This window comes from Colossoma macropomum, unplaced genomic scaffold, assembly GCF_904425465.1.
Source record: "Colossoma macropomum unplaced genomic scaffold, Colossoma_macropomum, whole genome shotgun sequence".
Lineage (NCBI taxonomy): Eukaryota > Metazoa > Chordata > Actinopteri > Characiformes > Serrasalmidae > Colossoma > Colossoma macropomum.
In genome coordinates, this window is record NW_023494790.1 from 3,691,840 (window position 1) to 3,712,281 (window position 20,442).

Sequence of the window (20,442 nt, forward strand, 5' to 3'; positions counted from 1 at the left end):
GAGAGATAAAGAGGGAGAGAGAGAGAGAGATAAAGAGAGCGGAGAGAGAGAGAGACGGGGAGAGAGAGAGAGAGAGATAAAGAGAGGAGAGAGAGAGAGATAAAGAGAGGGAGAGAGAGAGAGAGAGAGAGAGAGACTTGACTTTCAAGCACCTTTGTTTAACATACCATAACAAAAACATAACACAAAACCTTTGTTATCCAGATTAACCGTTAACAAAACATGAGTCTTCCAAACACACCACAAACTGTCTCCTTCACAAAGTTATTACAAACCCATCCTGATCATCAGGTTCACAGACGAAACCCCCCCCCCACCCCCCACCCAGCAAAGTGTGTCCACATCATCAGTGAGGGTGTAGTAGGCATATTCCAACAGGAGTCGCCTTGACACCAAACCCCTCACCATTAAAACAGGATCAGTTCCCCTGAGCCCTTTGATCCTGTTCGTCCTGCTACACCAAATAGCCAGTTTCACTGCTCCATACAAAAAGTTTAAAAGTATGACCTCGTCCCTCCTCGAGACAGAATACTTTGGTCCGTAGAGAAATAAGCTCTGGCCGAAACCCCACAAAAAGGACACCCATCCCCAGCTAAAGGATCAAGTCGTGCCACGTGCCTGTTTGTGGCTAGTATCCCATGTGCAATCCTCCACTGGAGGTCTCCCACTCTCTTTTCAATGGGCCTTTTGTACAGAGACCGCCAGCTACCTTTAGGTGCGAGTCTGCCCCCACAACCTCAGTCCATTTGGTTTCCCGCAGATCCATGAGAGACCGAAAATTCAAGACTTTAGTGCAGGCAAAATATAATGACCGTTTGTTTAGTCCACTAGAGTTCCCAAGGGCTGGGGTCCCTAGTGAAAGGAGCTTCCCTTGACCATCCTGCCAGTCCTCCCGTTCCACTCTGACCACCAGCTCTGGAAAATCCACCATTTCACTCCAGCAGTCCTCCACAGGTGCTGTATCCAGATATTCTAGAACTGAGACAGACAGGTCAGACCTCAACTGGTCTAGTACCTGTGAAACCTGTGAAAGTGAGAGAGACACAGAGAGAGAGACAGCGAGAGAGAGAGACAGAGAGAGAGAGAACACTTATGATCTTTTGAGGTCCTGGACACAGATTTGTAGGACCATTGCTTACATTGCATACAGATGGCAGAGCATTTCCACCAAAAACAGCATTATATCCTATGGCAGGTCACGGATTCCATAGGTGATGTTTGTTCAGCTGCGGAATGCATGTTTTTCCACCACAGATCGAGCTGATAAATCGTCAACATCTGCGCAAAAGCTTTGCTCATCATATGTCACAAGATTACCAGTCCAAAAAAAAAGGAAACTAAAACTGAGCTGGAGAGCAAATGCTGTAGAGGAGGACAAGTTCGCTCACGTTTACTCTAAAAACAATCTGCCCAAAAATAAATATTACTCCTTAAGTTTTGCTCAAAAGCCTAGAGAAACAGACAATGAGTTACCCTCCACACTGTCGCCTGGTGAGCATTTTACGTTAGTGTAGAAATCCGATATTGTTACTTAGCTATGGTGGTCCAGGTACTTGCTAATGTTGCTAATGTTCACATGGGCTGATTAGAAAGTCTGTGCTCCATTGTTGGTACAGCCGTAGATAAACGTACCTAGATGCCACGTTGGGTCCAGCCAGGCACGTCAACAGCGCTGCCATTTTAGGGCGGTCAACATCGCTGCTGGACTGCATTCGGTACCATTACAGAGTGGCAGTTTAAGAAAGATACTGTCCAAAATTACACTATTTCAAGAATATTGCTCTCAGGAAGTGGGTCAGGATTATATAACGGAGGGAACGCAGTGATCCACACTCATGTTTGTGTGATGTGTATTGTTTGTGTGATGTTTGTGTAGATGTGGTCATGTGGTTGGTGAAGCACAGAGAACCTGTTGATGTGATTGTTTTTCCTCTGGTTTTATATGAAGCTTATTTCATTTAATAGTCTATTCAGGGGATCTTCATTCCTTAATCCATGTAGATATTCATAACAGATTAACTTTAGAACCTTCTTACACAAACCTGAAGTTGGCTTCTTATTTGCCAGCTTCTTGCTCGAATTTTCCCGTTCCACCTTAAATGGTGCATCGGCCAGCTTCTTGTTCAAATTTTCCTGTTCCACCTTAAATGGTGCGTCGGCCAGCTTCTTGTTCGAACTTTCCCGTCCGGTAAAACCCGAACAAGAAGCTGGCGAATAGGAAGCCACTTCAGCTTCGTCCTTCTTACTGTGTTCTTGGGGGTTTGTTTTATTTTTTATGTGCGTTAAGATTAGAAGTGATTCAAACATTGATGGATTTGCTGATGTGTGTGATTTGTGTTTCTCAATCAGAGCAGCCAATCAGAACAGAGCTCATTAACATATTAGTCTTAAAGGCACAGGAACAAAACAGTCTGTTTAATTCTAATGGATAAAGATTAAAAATACTCATGTGGAAATTAGTTATTAAGTTTTTGAAACAATAAATGACACCTATGTTTTAAGTGGACATCAAGGGGAAACATAAAATATAAGAAAAATATATGATATTAACTTTTAATTTTGCTGTACTGGTGCATTGTGTTTGTTCTAATTCATTAAACTTCAGAAAAAAAATCATGAAATATATGATGGATTGTGAAAATGTCTTATGTTTTATGAAAATGAGTGAGAGGCTGAATCTCAAATATTTCAGTACTCCCTACATGGTGCCCTACATAGGTCATAATAATTAGGGAATGAAGTCTTCTAAATGCATTATTTGTGTAATAGTGTTCATTTTGGGTTCAGACAAAGTGAGTCAGGTCATAAGATGCCCAAAAGTAAACGAGATGTGTGTAATGTTATTCCAGGCTCTCCCACTGGGGGCGGCATGAGCCACAGCCCACAGCACGAGGGGAACTGACAGCCTAGAGCTGGAGAGAGACAGAGAGAGGGAGAATGAGAGTGACAGAGGCACAGAGGGAGAGAGAGAGGGCGAGCGAGTATTGCTGGTTTCTCTCTAAATCACACTCACTCTCTGCTGAAGCTCCAGCTGGATGTGTGGAGGAACCAGGAGCCTTTTTTAATGAACTGGAATTACTGGAGAAAAATGGAGGACCACTTCAGTCAGAGCCACAGAGTAGTGTGTGACAGATGTGGAATGTGTGTATTCTCCACAAACTGTGTGGATCACCCTTTAGGAACTGATCACTTTCTTGGCATATGTGGATCACCTTCAGGAACTGTGTGGATCATCTTCAGGAACTGCATGGATCATCTTCAGGAGCTGATCACATTCTTAAACTGGGTGGATCACCTTCAGGAACTGTGTGGATCATCCTCAGGAACTGATCATGTTCTTAAACTGGGTGGATCACCTTCAGGAACTGCATGGATCATCTTCAGGAACTGCGTGGATCATCTTCAGGAACTGATCACATTCTTAAACTGGGTGGATCACCTTCAGGAACTGTGTGGATCATCCTCAGGAACTGATCATGTTCTTAAACTGGGTGGATCACCTTCAGGAACTGGGTGGATCACCTTCAGGAGCTGTGTGGATCACCTTCAGGAACTTTTTGGATCTCCTTCTGGAGCTGTGTGGATCATTTTCAAAACTGTGAGACTCACATTCAGGAATTGTGTGCATCACCTTCTGGATCATCTTCTAGAACTGTAAATCATCTCCAGAAGCTGTGTGGATCACACTCAGGAACTGTATAGATCACTGCCAGATACTGTGTGTATGACATTCAGGAACTGTATGGATCACCTTCAGGAACTTCCTTCTGGAAGTGTGTGGATCTTCCTTATGAAGAGCCTGGTTCATCTTCAAGAACTGTGTGTTTTTCCTTCAGGAACGGTCTGTCTCTAGAACTTTGTAGTTCTGGGGAAAAAAAAAAAACAGAACTCTTCATTTTCTTCAAAATGTTTACAGAATGCTTTAGGTCCTTAAAGGGCTCAGGAAGTCTCAAGATTCCTAAACTCTGTTGTTTCCGAGGATCAAACGCCTCAAATTCTTCAAAAAAAAGATCTGTTTAAAAATCCTCAGTTCCTTTGTGGGACACAAAGCATTAGTCCCTCAAAAAAGGCCTAGAATGTCTTAGATCCTGAAAAGTTCTGGAGTTCTTTAATGCCGCCAAATGTCACATGCCTTTTGGTGCTGTACTTGAACTTTGTGGTCCTTCCTGCTGAAAAAGAACCCTTTAGAAATGTTAAGATGATTAGGATGGAAAACCTAATCGTTTTGCTTATTAATTGGAAATGGCTTGCTGGTTTTCAATAGAGACCACTAGTTTCCTGTAGAACATCTTCAGATCCCATTAGGGAACCATCAAATGCATTTAGAATCATCCAATATTCACCTGTTAAATTGGGATTCTTTAAATTGTGATATCAACCCATTATGAAGCCAAAACACGTTTCAAAACCATCAGAAACCAACAGTAACACTTAATGGTTTCTATGGGTTTGGAGCAGTTTGACCACAGTAATTTCACGTGTAAGCTCACGCAGATCAGGTAATCATGTTCTGTCCATCACAGTGGAACCACAGGAGGGTCTCTGGCTCTGTAAGGGAGAGACTAATGTCCAGCACTGACCGCACATCCATCTCTCTTTGGTTTAATGAATGAGAAGAAGTGACAGGGTTCATAGAGGCGTCATTATTTCCACTGATTAATTCCACTATTGGCAGGTCAGAGTGAGGCTGCAGTGGTGACGGATGAACTTACAGAGAGATGAAGACTGAAAGATCAGATCAAATACAGTCAGAAAGCAGAAAATCACATGTATGTTTAATCAGGTTTTCTAAACTTCCTTTGATACTTTACATCAAACAGAATCTGTCATACTGCATTATAATGAGGCAACAGATGACAATATACACATAACTGACACATCAGACCACTGAATAATATGTCCTCTCTGCATGAACCGATCATGTTGATGTGTGGCGTGTTATCCTATTGTGTTGCCCAAAGTCGTGCGATGAGACCGCACACGGAGCAGGAATTGTTGCTAAAATGTATTTATTATTGTGTGAGATGATTTTTAAAACGTGTAGAAACAGTATTGGGCTACTTTGGGTTTCAGAATTGGCCTCTATCTCTATACTTTCTTTCCTTGAACAACCTGTGTGTGTTTTAGCAACGTGCCCACAAAGCAGCCAGCTCTGGGCGAGGGAAGCAATTCAGCTCACTGTTATGAAATTATAACATCAACTTAAACAGTGCAGCTACTGCACATTTTGAAAATATATACAATATATACAACTCTATTTCCAAAAAAGTTGGGACGCTGTGCAAAATGTAAATAAAAACAAAATTCAATGATGTGCAAATCATTTAAACCCTATATTTCATTGAAAATAGTACAAAGAAACTGAGAAATTTTATTGTTTTTTTGAAAAATATGTGCCCATTTTGAATTCGATGCCAGCAACACATTTCAAAAAAGTTGGGACGGTGGCATTTTTACCACTGTGTTTCATCACCTCTTCTTTTAATAACACACTGTAAGTGTTTGGGAACTGAGGAGACACTGTAGTTTTTAAAGTGACAGTTTTTTCTATTCTTGTATGATATATGATTTCAGCTGCTCAACATTTATAATGTGCCAAATGTTATCAGTGGTGACAGGTCTGGACTGCAGGCAGGTCAGTTTAGCATCTGGACTCTTTTAATACGGAGCCATGCTGTTGTAATACATGCAGAATGTGGTTTGGCATTATCTTGCTGGAATAAACAAGGCCTTCCCTGAAAAAGACGTCGTCTGGATGGCAGCATATGTTGCCAAAACCTGTATATATTGTTCAGCATTAATGATGCCTTCACAATACTGGCTTTTGAACTGTGCACTGATAACAAGCTGAGTGGTCTTTAGCCCGGAGGACACAGTGTCCATGATTTCAAAAAAGAATTTCAAATGTTGATTCGTTGGACTACAGGACACTTTTCCACTTCACCTCAGTCCATTTTAAATGAGCCCAGAGAAGGTGGCAGCATTCCCGGATCCTGTTTATATATGGTTTCTTCTTTGTGCTGAAGAGTTTTAATTAGCATTTGTGGATGCAGTGCCGAACTGTTTTCATAGACAGTGTTTTTCAGAAGTGTTCTTGAGCCCATGCAGTGATTGCCTCTACAGAATCATGTCCGTTTTTGATGCAGTGCCGTCTGAAGGCCCAGAGCAAATACTGGTTTTTAGCCTTGTCCCTTGCATACAGAGATTTCTCCAGATTCTCTAAATCTATGATAAACAGAAGTTCTTTGCTATTTTATGTTGAGAAATGTTATTCTTGCATCTTTTTATACCCAATCATGTTACTGACCTGTTGCCAATTAATCACCAGGTGTTTTTATAAGCATTACACAATTTTACCACCCTTTTGTTCCCCCCGTCCCAACTTTTTTGGAATGTGTTGCTGGCATCAAATTCAAAATGGGCATATATTTTTCAAAAAACAATAAAATTTCTCAGTTTCAACATTTGATATGTTGTGTTTGTACTATTTTCAATTAAATATAGGATTTATGCAGTGATTTGCGTATCATTGCATTTTGTTTTTATTTTCATTTTTCACAGTGTCCCAACTTTTTTGGAAGTGGGGTTGTAAATAAAATTAGAAGACTCCCCTTTGAAATAAGCATAAGTCTTTGCCATGCTCGAATTATCAAAACATTCAGATCTGTGTATTATTATTATTATTATTATTATTATTATTATTATTGTTATCATTATTATTATTGTTGTTGTTGTCGTTGGTGTTGTTGGTGTTTTTGGTGTTTAACAGTTGCTGTCCTGAAATCAGGGGCTGCTGCACCACCCTCAGCACCCCCACTTCCCACATCTCAGTAACTACATTAACTTTTTTCACAATTGGACACTACAGCCTCTGCATGAAGATCTCTTCATTTTTATGGAAATATTAAACACACAAAGCTCTAGTCTGCTACTGACACACCTGTGAAAGCCGCCAAAAGACAATTAGCCAAATGATAATTCAGACAAGCTACGCTGGTCACAGCTCTGTAATGTTACTGGGTTAGTGTTTTGTCATATACGTAACAATACAAACATCATTATCAGCAATGAAATTCTTAGTCTCTGAGCCAGAACATCTTTGCATAGTAGGACATACTGAGAAACACTCTGGAGCAGCCGCACACGAGCCTAAGGTGACCATGCCCAAGGCTAGCCCCCCCAGCTTTGGGCTGTGGAGCAGTGGAACTGCGTTCTCTGGAGTGATGGAGCTCCATCCAGTACCTTTGGGATGAGTTAAGGTGATGTTCGTGATCAAGAAGTATTCATCCAATATCACTAATATTGACCTCACTAATACTCCTGGGGCTGAATGCAATCAAATCTTCACAGCAATGTTCCAACATCAGGTTTTTCAGAGAAGTAGAGGCTGATACTTCAGCAAAATGGGGAAAAAAAAGCTTTTTTAATACTCTTGATTTCGAGGGAAACACGCGTCCACAAACTTTTGGCCATATAGTGTATATATTCCACAGGCTCTGCTTGGTTCAACTAAGTCTGGTTCATTTGGGTGTTTTGGGGTAAATACTAAACTCAGCAGTGCTGCAGGCCTCCAGGACTGGGTTGCGCTGGTTTTGTGTGAGTTTAGGTTTTTGTGTAAGGTTTTTATCCAAGCAAGTGAATTAGTGAACTTAAACCAAACCATCTGAGCTACAGGCTACAAGCTGGAGTTACAACTCAGGAGAGCATCTCTCTTACTGAACCTGGTTGTATTTCCTTCTGATGAAGCAATAAAATCCCCAGGTTCCGCATTCAGATCTGAAATCTATAACCCATTATATATTCTACTCCCAGGAGAAAGTTGGGCCCTAATAGGATGAGCACTCCTCTCCTTTTCTCTCTCCTATGCTGCTGAATGACCGTCCCTCATTTGAGCCGTTTCTCTATTGCCAGCAGAGCCAGTCAGATTCTATTAGCCTAACCAGAACATCCCATATCCATCCACACGCGCACATATATTCATATCTCCAGCCGCTCCCACTGCCTCACACTGGATCATTAGCTCTTGTATTACCACGAGCCTCCTGGGCGCTCTTTTGTTCGTCCTAATTGGATGATGTAGCGCCGCGCTCAGAGACATGACGCTTCATTCTGAGAGGTTTAAGTCCGTGTTAAAGTGCAGCCTCCTATAGATCACAGCACAGAGGCCAAAACTCTCTGGACAGTAATTAAAGCCAAACGGGCTTCTTAATGACTTTAAAATGAGATTGAAAGAAAAATTTATTTGATTTTGTGGTTTAATATTGTTTTTACAGTCGAATGGCCTTCAGTCCTACAGTTTTTCTTTCCTTAGAACACACAATCGTCCATGCTTTAAAATATAGTTCTTCAAGGGTTCTTTAGTGAACAATTGGTTCTATATAGAACCATGAGTTCCATATAGAATCATTTGCATGCTTAAATGTAGGGCTGTTACGATTAATCGACAAAATCGACAACGTCGATTATAAAATTTTGTCGACTTCGTCATTAATTTGTAACTGCAACGCACTACAGGAAGTGCTGGGCGCATAATGTTATGCCTGATCAGTGTGTGTGTGTGTGTGTGTGTGTGTATATATATATATATATATATATATATATATATTTTGCAAAGGGCAAAAAAATGTATCAGTATAAATCAAGCATACTTTAAATGAACCTCTGTCTTTTAACATCTTCACAGGTTGGTGAGGACCACCGCACTGCCCATTGAGGAAAGAGACCCTAAATTATTCGCTCCAGTTTTCAGACACTCAGTGAAAGGTGTGAGACTTCACTCTCCTTCACTTCCTCTCACCCACTGTGGGTAAAAACAGAGTGCTATTCTGTCAGTGAAGGTCAAACTCAGAGTTTTTACTGATGTTCTACAAAGCTGGCTCTTTAACCCTCTGGGGTCTGAGGGCATTTTCTTGATTTTTGCATATGCAACTCTTGAAAAGAGCTTGGTATATGTACCTTCTGTAGCCTTCTCGAGATTTGTGGTTTCCAAGGGCACCCTCCAGATGGCCCCTGCCAAAATCAAAGCAGTGGTTAACTGGCCACGTCCCACCTCCATCAAATTGGTCCAGCAGTTCTTGGGATTTGCAATTTTTTTCCGTCGCTTTGTGTGGTATTTTGGGTCTGTGGCAGCCCTGGAAGGATTGGCTCAGGCTATGTCACCCTAATAGCTCTTAATAAGCAGCATAAGTTAGTGACTCCTGAGGCTGAACATGCATTCCAAGAACTGAAACACTGCCTCACATCAGCTCTGCTCCACTTGCCAGGTCCTTATGGCCCCTTTCTAGTAGAAGTGAACCCTTCTGATGTAGGGTAGGGGCATCCTCTCCCACAGAACAGGCCCTGAAAAAAAGCTCAGACCTTGTGCTCCCACCGTCTCACACCTGCTGACTCTAATTATGATGTAGGGAACCAGGAGCTGCTTGCAGGCAAGCTTGAAGCATTTCACCCCTCGCCCTTAACACTCAGCCCTACCCCTCAGATTTGCATGTTCAGGTCTAGGGGTAGGGTGTCCCAATTCTTGTTAAAATAGAGGAGTAGGGTGAAGGGTTAGGGCTACATGGCCCTCCAAATGGAGGTTTTTCAGAGACACTTCAAACAGAGAGTTATGAGAAAAAAGAATAAACGGCAAAATGGCTGAACAAGAGACCAAAGAAACCCACAAATGTGAGAATTTTCTGTGTTAAAAAATTACGATAATCATTGTATTATCTTTCTTTTCGGTGTATTATGGTCGTTTTCTTCATAACAAGCATTAAAATGCACTAATAGTATGCTAATGTTTTGGTAGCTAGCTAGCTAGCTAACCTTCCTATTCCACCTTAAATAGTCCACGAGTACCAATGTGTGAAGCGCCAGAACGTAACTTCTGCTCCATTTAAGGTGGAACAGGAAAATTCGAACAAGAATCTGGTGAATATCTGACTTCAGCTTCATATCACTGAAGAATTAGGGGTGGGTGATAATAAATAATTGCCCCCCTCTTTGAAGTCATATGATGCCCTAAATGTAACTAAAGCCCAGCAGTGAGGAGCTGAACTTTACCCTCCTCTGCTGTCACTGCAGACTGGCAGGGTCGCCTACAGAGCAGCGCTGGTAGCTGTTAATGAAGTGATGCTCTTTTTATTTGAGGGTCCCATTTCATAGGTGAAGACTTCAACCACTACTACTCAGTTACAAGGAATAAGGTGACACTCAAAAACAAGGGGTAGGGGTTAAAATAAGAAATGGGATTGGGCCCTTGGCTGGAGGGTGCTAAACGTAGTTTACATCCAGAACCCTAAGTGGTTGAACCCAGGGCAGGCCAGATGGGCGTGGTTCTTTGACTGATTTGACTTTGTCTTGTCTTCCTGCCCAGGAACTAAGAATATCAAGGCCATTGCCCTCTCCAGGCAATAGGAAGCTCCTGCTCCCCAGTCAGACCCCAAGCCAATCCTCCCAGGCATTTACATTTGGCTCCAGTGTGCTGTGAACTAGAGATCATAATTAGGAAGGCCCTACAATGGGAACTTGACCTCAGAGAAGGTCCCCCAAGATAGCTGTATGTCCTGTCCTTGACCAGGGCCAGAGTCTTACAGTGGGGACATGACTCCCAGTTAACCAGACGCCCTGGTGTCAGCAGAACCCTGGAACTTTTACAGGTGGCCCACCATTGATTAGGATGCCTGTTGCCAGGTGTGCACTCAAAACAAGAATTCAGCGTCACTACTGGCAGGACTTTTTCACCACCCCCCAGTACCTTCTCATCCAAGGTCCCAACTGTCCCTCAATTTTGTTAATGGTCATCCTGTCTCTCATGGCACTCAGTGATCCTGGCAATCGTTGATCACTTTTCTAAGGCCTGCAGATCCATACTCCCAGCAGTCCTCCCATTGGCCAAACAGACTGCAGAGCTACTTTTGGAGCACATTGTAAAGATCCATGGCATTCCCTAGGATTTAGTCTCCGACCAAGGCCCCCAGTTCACTAGTCGCTTCTGGAAAGCTTTTTACCAGCTTTCAGGGCTACTATAAGCCTTGGCATTCCACCCACAGTCTAATGGCCAGATGAAGAGGGTCAAATAGGACTTGGAGCAAACCCTTCAATATCTTCAATCTTCAAATGCTTTCACTTGAGCAGACGAATTTTTTTGGGCAGAATATGCCCAGAATACCCTCTGGCATTGGGTATATCACCATTTGCGTGCCAATTTGGATATCTGCCGCCACTATTTCCTGAGCGGGAAGCTGAAGTCGTGGTCCCTGTGACAGCCAGGGCCTTCCTCCTGGTGACCTCTCACACTCATGAACAAATTGCCAATCATTGGCTTCCTTCCATCCTGGGCAACAAATCCGGCTATCTGCCTAAGACCTCCCCTTGCGCGTGAATTTAAAAAGCTGGCTCCTTGGTATGTGGGACTGTTTAAGGTCCTGAGAATGGTCAAGCCTATCTCATACAGGCTCCAACTCCCCCCGTCCATGGGGGTAAATCCCACCTTTAATATCTCACATCTCAAACCTGTCCTATGTAGTCCTTTCTCACCACCTGCCACTCCTCCCCCAGCCCCGCAACCTGTTTCAGGCTCCCCAGCATATACAGTGAGGAGTCTTCTAGACTGCTGCTGAGTCCGCAATGGTTGCCAATATGTGATGAACTTGTAAGGTATGGCCCCGGAAAGAGGTCATGGGTGCCTGCTTAACACATTTTGGACCCTGACCTCATCCGGAAATTCTGGTGTTGGCACACTGCGGGCGAGGGTAGAGAGCAGTCTCCAAATCTCAGTCAGGGCAATTCTGAACACCTGGGCAAGCCCTGCAAAGGAAGGTTGTGCTGTATGTGGTTTTATATAGAACATTTTTGAAAAGGGTTCTATATAGCACCAAAAAGCGCTCTTCTATTGTATACAAGCTTGGCATCATAACAATAGAAGAATATTTTTTGGTGCTATATAGAACCATATACAACACATTCTCCGTCAAGCTGAAGAATGTTTTCATGATGCAAAGAACTCTTTAATCATGCAAATGGTTCTTTGAGTGTTCATGGTTCTATATAGATCCACTGTCTTTGCTAAAGAACCACTGAAGGACCATCTTTTTTTTCTTTATTTTCCATTGGGCATTTCAAGAGTATCACTACAATACTTATAGAGTTTAATTACAAATAGTACGATGGTTCTATTAAATTAAAGCAAACTAAAATTAAATGAATTAGAAATTGTATTTCTTAGTTCCCAGGAATCATTAGACCTTCTCTAAAGGCCCTGAAGGCCCTGAAGTTTCCTTACTGATATAAATTAAATGTATAGTAGAGTGCTAGTAACATCTCTAGACAATTAAGGGTTAATGAAACAGAGCTGACCACCGGAATCCACACAGCTGCCACCTGCTGTAGTCGCTAGCGTGGCTAACCCCCAGTCCAGACGCCTGTCAGTGGTGTTATTCTGTTCACTAAGCTACATTCCCCCTCAGGCAAACATACACAAACATGCACCTGCCACGCTAACATATTCATGACTGACCTTACATTATAGAGGAGCTGAGGGTCAGTGTGTGTTAGCCGGAGGGAGAACGGGGGGCTTCTGGGTGTGTTTAGCGCTCCAGCCTGAGCTAATCACTAGCAGAGAACACGCACTGGAGGAACGTAGCTGAAACAGCACCAATCATAAATAATAAATCACAAATAGAACATTTATATTCAGGGTTCTTCTCATTTCTGCCTGGTTTATACATCATCTCTGTGGGTGAATGTGATTCAGACAGAACCAGATTAGGATCCTATAGTGTTTCGGGTACTCGACTCATGTATGTAACATAACCTATGTATGATAATAACCCAAAACTCTGCAACGAAGGACGCGGGAAGGTGTTTTAAGTTGGGGGTGCTGAAATTTTAAGCAGCGTATGTGTGACGTAAATGATGACATCACTCTAAATTATTTACCTTTTTTCCCATTTGAATTTTTTATACTTTACATCGAATAGAGTGTCATACTGCACGATAATGAGGCTGGAGATGACAATACGTACACATAACTGACATATCAGACCTCTGACGCACATCCTCCTTTTATGCAAATGAGCTGAGAGGAGACCAATCAGATTTTTGACGTGTGCCACGGTTACTAATCGTGTCTCAGCCACAGCACTTACTGAGCTGGAGATAAAACGATTGATAAAATGTTATGTTATGTTATGTGGTTCTTCAAAGGTTCTTCAGTAAAGAAAATGGTTCTATATAGAACCATGAACACTCAAAGAACCCTTTGCATTGCTAAATGGTTCTTCTGATTGATGGAAGATGCACTGTTGATGGTTCTATACAGCACCAAAAAGGGTCTTTCTATTGTTATGACATCAAGCCTGTAACAATAGAAGAACCCTTTTTGGTGCTATATAGAACCCTTTTCAAAAAGGTTCTATACTGAACTATATAAAACACATTCTATATGATAATAAGAGTGGTTTTGCTTGCAAAAATGTAAATATAAATAATTAAAATCAATGCAAATTAACATACAGTTGGTTTGAAGAACAAAGTTTGGTTCCAGATTCGTTAGATGTTATCTAGATTTATTGAAGTTCATCAGCAGTACCTGATTTACATAATGGAGGAATGATTAGATAAAGCAGATATTGGATGATAATTACAAATAATACTGGGCTTCCTCGAGGAGAGGGCAGGAAAACTGACATTTAAAAAATCACAAATTATTAATGTTGTTATTTGTATTTATTCTAATATTAGTGTTTTTTCTGAGCAAATCAACACTTACTGACCATTTATTATTATAGTGACCATTTATTTTTTCAGGATTTTACACATAGAGACCGACACACACCAGGTTTAAGGTGCACATAATATTTGGTGCTTCTTGGAAATTCACAAATGCACTTTTTAAAAGATGGTTCTTCACGGGTTCTTTAGTAACAGCAATGGTTCTGTGTAGAACCATGAACACTTAAAGAAACATTTGCATGCTTAAATGGTTCTCTGCGTGGTGAAATTGTTAAGATTGATCATCATAACATTAGCAGATTCCTTTTTGGTGCTATATAGAACCATATACAACACATTCTCCATCAATCTGAAGAACAATTTCACCATGCAGAGAACCATTCAGGCATGCAAACGGTTGAGTGCTCATGGTTCTGTATAGAGCTATTGTCCTTATGAAAGAACCCTTAAAGAACCATTTTTTGAGAGTGTGAATTATAAAACAGACAGACTGGTCTGATATATGAATAGGTTTGAAGCAAACTGAGTTTCAGCAAATTAAGTGGAGATGATTTAAACTATTTAAAAATGTGCATGTATACATTATTACCTACACCGGTCAGGCATAACATTATGACCACCTCCTTGTTTCTATGCTCATTGTCCATTTTATCAGCTCCACTTACTATATAGGTGCACTTTGTAGTTCTACAGTTACAGACTGTAGTCCATCTGTTTCTCTGATACTTTGTTAGCCCCCTTTTACCCTGTTCTTCAGTGATCAGGACCCCCATGGACCCTCACAGAGCAGGTACTATTTGGGTGGTGGATCATTCTCAGCACTGCAGTAACACTGACGTGGTGGTGGTGTGTTAGTGTGTGTTGCGCTGGCCTGAGTGGATCAGACACAGCAGTGCTGCTGGAGTTTTAAACACCTCAGTGTAACTGCTGGACTGAGAATAGTCCACCAACCAAAAATATCCAGCCAACAGCGTCCTGTGGGCAGCGTCCTGTGACCACTGATGAAGGACTAGAGGATGACCAACACAAACTGTGCAGCAGCAGATGAGCTATCGTCTCTGACTTTACATCTACAAGGTGGACTGACAAGGTAGGAGTGTCTAATAGAGTGGACAGTGAGTGGACACAGTGTTTAAAACTCCACTCGTACCAGCACAACACACACTAATACACCACCACCACATCAGTGTTACTGCAGTGCTGAGAATGATTTGAGTGACATTTCATTTGTACCACCTTAATTTACTTTTTACCACCTTGTTACTCCAAATTATTATTATTATGAAATATTTAACTACAGTACTGCGTAAAAATTTTAGACCCATTAAGCGCAAACCATTTATCTGGTCTGTAAGAGTGGTTTTGCTAGCAAACATGTAAATGTAAATCAGTAAAATAAATGCAAATTAACATACAGTAAAAAGTAACAATGTTTAAATATTTTATTTTATTTTATTTTATTTTATTTTTTCCAACCTTTTGTTCCTTCTCGACAGTCACCTAGGTTACCCACATGGTAGATCCAGCCATGCATGCCTAACCAATTTGAAGTTATTTTTAAGTTTTGCTCTACAGGTGATCTGAACTTTCTTTTCCTTCTCTGTGCTGGTGTTCTCTTAGCTTTTATTAAAAAAAAATTGACGAGAGAGAGAGAGAGAGAGAGAGAGAGAGAGAGAGAGAGAGAGTGATATTGAGACTGTGCCAGGATCATTAAGTCCAGGAGAAACTTTCCTCAGCGCTGTGTGAGGGAGTTTTTTTGGGAATAGTGATTCTGAAGGTGATTAAAAAGCCATTACAGGAATGACTCTCTCAGGTAATTTGTGAGTTAGTCATTCAGAGCCTGTTAGAGATGGAGAATAACCCAGCTTAAAGGAACCGAGCTTTATAGATGGACATATTATGCAGGATTGCCCACCCGGGAACGTTCCCGACTGAAATATTCTGTATTTCACTAAACGGGCAAATCCTGCCGAAACTGAATGTATTCTTCTCTTCAATTTGTCTCTTTTTGGTCTTTGAGTTGGTTTATCTCTCAGGTGAAACACAGAACTTTCTCTGCTAAAACTCCACTTATTTCCCAGCACCTATTAACTGTGGCGTACCTCAGGGCTCCATTTTAGGCCCTGTTTGATTCTCCTTATATGTGCTTCTCCTGAGTACTATTGCTCAGGAAAATCATAGAAATGTATGAAAAAGTTAGATCTTCTACTGAAACTCAAGGACAATCTGAAGTCTCTGTTTTATTGGCTAAACTATATCGTGCATGACAAAAATGTTAAAAATGATGTTATTATATTTGGTTTCTATGATTATGCCAAAAGAAAAGCTAATAATTTGGGGTCTTTCTCCCAGTATTTACACACAAGGGTGCAGAATCTTGTTTTTTTTAATCATCTCTTGATTTTAATAAACAAATACATTCTGTTTTCAGTCTGTACTAAATACAGTTTCTGTGTTAGTTAATATTTTCTAAATGATTCTTTTTTTTTCATTTAAGATGCTGGAGATTTATTGATTTTTATTCTACGTTTTTGTCTTTATTCTGTTTTTATTTACTTGTTATTTTTGCATTACACCTTACGTAATGTTTTGTTCAAGTTTTGTGTTGTAATGTCTTTTATTTGTCAGTTACACTTTTTTTTATCAAATGGCTTTCTTTCTTTTCTTCTGGTTTCTTAATTAATTTTAATATGTTTGGTTAATATTTGTTGTTTTTATGTATTTCATAAATAAACCTGAGGACTCTCTCAGACTGCAGCGTTTATTTCAGATCATAAACTGCAGTGTATGTGTAACATATTGATCTCTACAATAACAGTTTATGGCGTGTAATCAAACCTGATGGTCTTCTGAAGGTAAATGTGAGTGTGGCAGTAACACTGATGAGGCTGACGTCTGCAGAGGATCATCAGTCTGTGAGGAACTTTATTCTGTCTGTTTACTCTCCATTAGAGGCTCCGAATGCGGATCTGTCATCAAGCCGGGAGCTTTATTTAAACACAGAGTTCAGTAAACAACACGTTAGTCTTCATTTCACCTGAGGCAGGTTTGAGTTTGTGATTTAAGAGGCAGTTCAGGTTCCAGTTAGCAAGCAAGATCATCTAAAAACAGCCTGATATCTTCTGATTCAGACTGTGAGGAGCTGCTTTCTGAACACAGGTACACTCAGTACTGGTGAGAACCGCATGTTTTTTAAAATTATTATTATTATTATTATTTTTTTACTGTAAAACAACAACAGAGAATATTGGTACAGACTTAGTTCTCTACGGGGAGGGGGGTGATGCCAGTTTACCTCAGGACAGCTTTAACGTTTATGAGCAATTCTCACAGGATAAGAAATCTCGGTCTAAATGACAGAGATGGAGCGGCTACTCGATTTATGCACCACCTTCACTCTAGAGGAGAGTAGAAATTACTTAATTTTGTTATTATTTGACTTTATTATTTGACTTCCTTTACCTTTCTGCCTTAAGTGAATGCAGTGCATCGTTAGTATCACTGTTAGCCCAAGAATTCACCGCAGTCAACCTCACATATAGGGTCAAATTTTATATGTTGACAAATAACTTTGAAAGCTTTTAAATAGTAAACATGTCCCTATTATGCATTGTTTTGTTTTAGCTGGGCTGATCATGATGTGTCAGTCTGGTTTAGCAGACGTTTAGCAGATCAGGTAGACTTGTGCTTGTTTTGACAGAGCAATCAGGTTTAGTTTAGTGCACATCTGCATGTTAAACCCCCAAAGTTACCAGTTTAGATATGAAGAAAGCTGTAGTTGTTCATTTTATCTCAGCACGGTCATTTATGTGGAGAGGTGTGAATAGTTTTTCACAGCAGGCTCCCCCTTCACCCCTCATTGCTCACGAGCAGCTCAACTTTTCACACACAGAGAGACGACAGACTGATAAGAGTGTTTCTGTAACTATCATATTTGATTATGTTAGGTAAAAATATCTGAGTCCACTGGTGGAATGGCCACTAGGGGGCGCTGCAGAAAGAGACTAAAAAAATGAGCTGATTATGACTTAAAATGTAATTTAGGCCAAAGATCACTGTAGTTATTGTTACTGTAATGCACTGTTATTATGAGGATTAAAGCTAAACTCTTCAGAGTGGCAGATCTACAGGATCAGACTTGCTCTGGTGTAAAACATCCTCAGGTTTGATTATTTGGAACATGAGCACTTATTCTGATGCTCAGTGAAGAACACTTGCCAAACTGTTCCTGATGCCTCCAGTGATGAGATCATTTGATCTCTATCATTTGTAATTACGCTAACGTTAATTTCAGAGCCCCGGCTGTTAATTCATATGTGACATTTCATTTCACATATTTTAATTAAGATCTTTTAAACAAGTTATTGCTGTCTGTCTCCTTCACCATGAAAGGAGGTGATAAGGAGAGAGGAGAGATAAACTGCACTCCTCCTCAGTCCGTCCGTCACTCCATTATCCATATATATATATATATATATATATATATATATATATATAAGCAGAGAGCACAGACTTCAGAAAATGGGGATCTAATTGAAGTATCTAATTCAATTTTCTTCCTCGTTTCTCCGGCCGACTGCAGTCTGGGATGACGTTCTCTCCTCGTCCTCGGAGACCTCCTGTCGCTGGATCTTCTTCCTCTTCCTCATTCCGTTCTGATGTGATTGCAATCAGCCTGGCACTGGAGATCAGTGGAACTCAAGTGGAGTCGCCATTTAAACCAGCCTGAAAAGCCTGAGAGCGCTAAAAGGAGGTTTGTGTAATTTGATTTGAATGTTTTTGCTGGAGGTGAAGGCTGAAGGAACCTTATATTAGGGCTCTGGTCAAAACAGCTTTTTCCATCACTGCAATATTGCTTGTTTTTGTCCCGCTGCTGTCCATGAAACACACTATAATTCTGGTTAATGCTTTTACACTATCCACCCTCTTTAGTAAGCTCCCCGGACCAAAATTAGTCGCCTTGCGTGTTTAAGGTGGTAGTAACTTCAGACTCCTGCAGATGGCACAAGGATGATCAGGCTATAAATACCTGTGGGGCGTGCATTAGGATTTATAGATTGAGAAGAGGTGGTACAGCGCAGTGAACATCTTGTTTGATGTGTGCAAAATGGGTCACTAAGCAGATGTTAATGACTGGCAAAAAGGAGTGATTGCATTTGGGCGTCAAAGGTCACAGTGTGAAGAAAATAGCTGAGGTTGCAGGGGTATCGAAGCGTACGGTCATATGGCTCGACCAGCAGTGGCAAAAATTCTACAGGAAGTCTACGGGAAATTCGCGTCAGAATTGTGGCCGAAAGACGAAACTGACGGACAAGGACCAGACTCCAGCAGCACTGCTGTGTCTGATCCACTCAGACCAGCGCAACACACACTAACACACCACCACGTCAGTGTTACTGCAGTGTACGCTCACTGACTGTATACATGTTAGATGGGTCGTTCTACTGAATCGGTTCACACTGCTCTCCCACAGTAAAAACACTATTAAAAGAAATAATCAAGTATTCAGATCTTAGATATTTACAATGATTATGTTCTGGTTTATTTGAACTCAAGGTATCAATAGAGAGCGATAAGCTACATATATACAAAATCATCATTTATAGGGTGCTTTCTAGTGGGAGGAGTCAGTCCCAAACCCTAATCTGTAAATTTAAACTTGGGAAAATAATATTTACATTTTTCTTTTTCAAGCTTAGCATTTTTTATTTCTTTTAAAGTTGTAAGATTTAAAATTCAATTTTTAAATAAAAAACTTTGTTCAAAAACACTGTCCCATGTTTGTGTCACTACTGAAACAGAGTTTTAGTATGTGGGCGGGGCCTACTGTGGTCATGTCCCCTATATTTTAGAGCTGGAAGTGAGGCTGCATCCCTGTCCCTCATGGCCACATAGTGAGCAGTTAGAACCCACTGTTTTGAAGTAAACGTGTCCCAAAGTCTGAAAATCAGAGTGGAACATTAAGAATCGTCGTTTTTTCTGCAGTTCAGCACTTTTTAGTGTTTTAAAGAAAAATATGATGATTTTCTGTGTGAACAGCTGTTCAAAGCTGGGTTTGCTGGTCATGAACTGCGTTTTTGAGCTCAAAATGTACTGCAGTGCTGAGAATGATCCACCACACAAATAGTACCTGCTCTGTGAGGGTCTATGGGGGTCCTGACCACTGAAGAACAGGGTAAAAGGGGGCTAACAAAGTATCAGAGAAACAGATGGACTACAGTCTGTAACTGTAGAACTACAAAGTGCACCTACACAGTAAGTGGAGCTGATAAAATGGACAATGAGCGTAGAAACAAGGAGGTGGTCATTACGTTATGCCTGATCGGTGTATGTTCATATATCAGCTGTTGCTGTGAAGTTTTTTGTGAAAGCATTAGATTTACATTCACTGCTCTGAGGCCACAACAAAGGCAAGAAAAAGAGAAACTCTGAGACATGACAGCTGTAAACCTCCTGTCATGGCATTCTGGCTTTTCTGCAAAGCAGCTTTGGGACAGAGACTGAATAAGTTCTTTGCGCGTCTTCTCTGAAAGGATTCTCTCAGCATAAAACAGGCGATTGACCTTTACTGATGTTCCCTAAAACAATCAGTGACCTTTTCAGCGGTGTGAATCAGAGAGAGGATATAGATGTTAATTTCACTGCCCTCTTCTGTAAATCTTCCCCAAATCCAGACATCCGGCTGAGGTTCTTCTGCTCCGCCAGACGCCCGTCTGCTGGTGCGTCTCT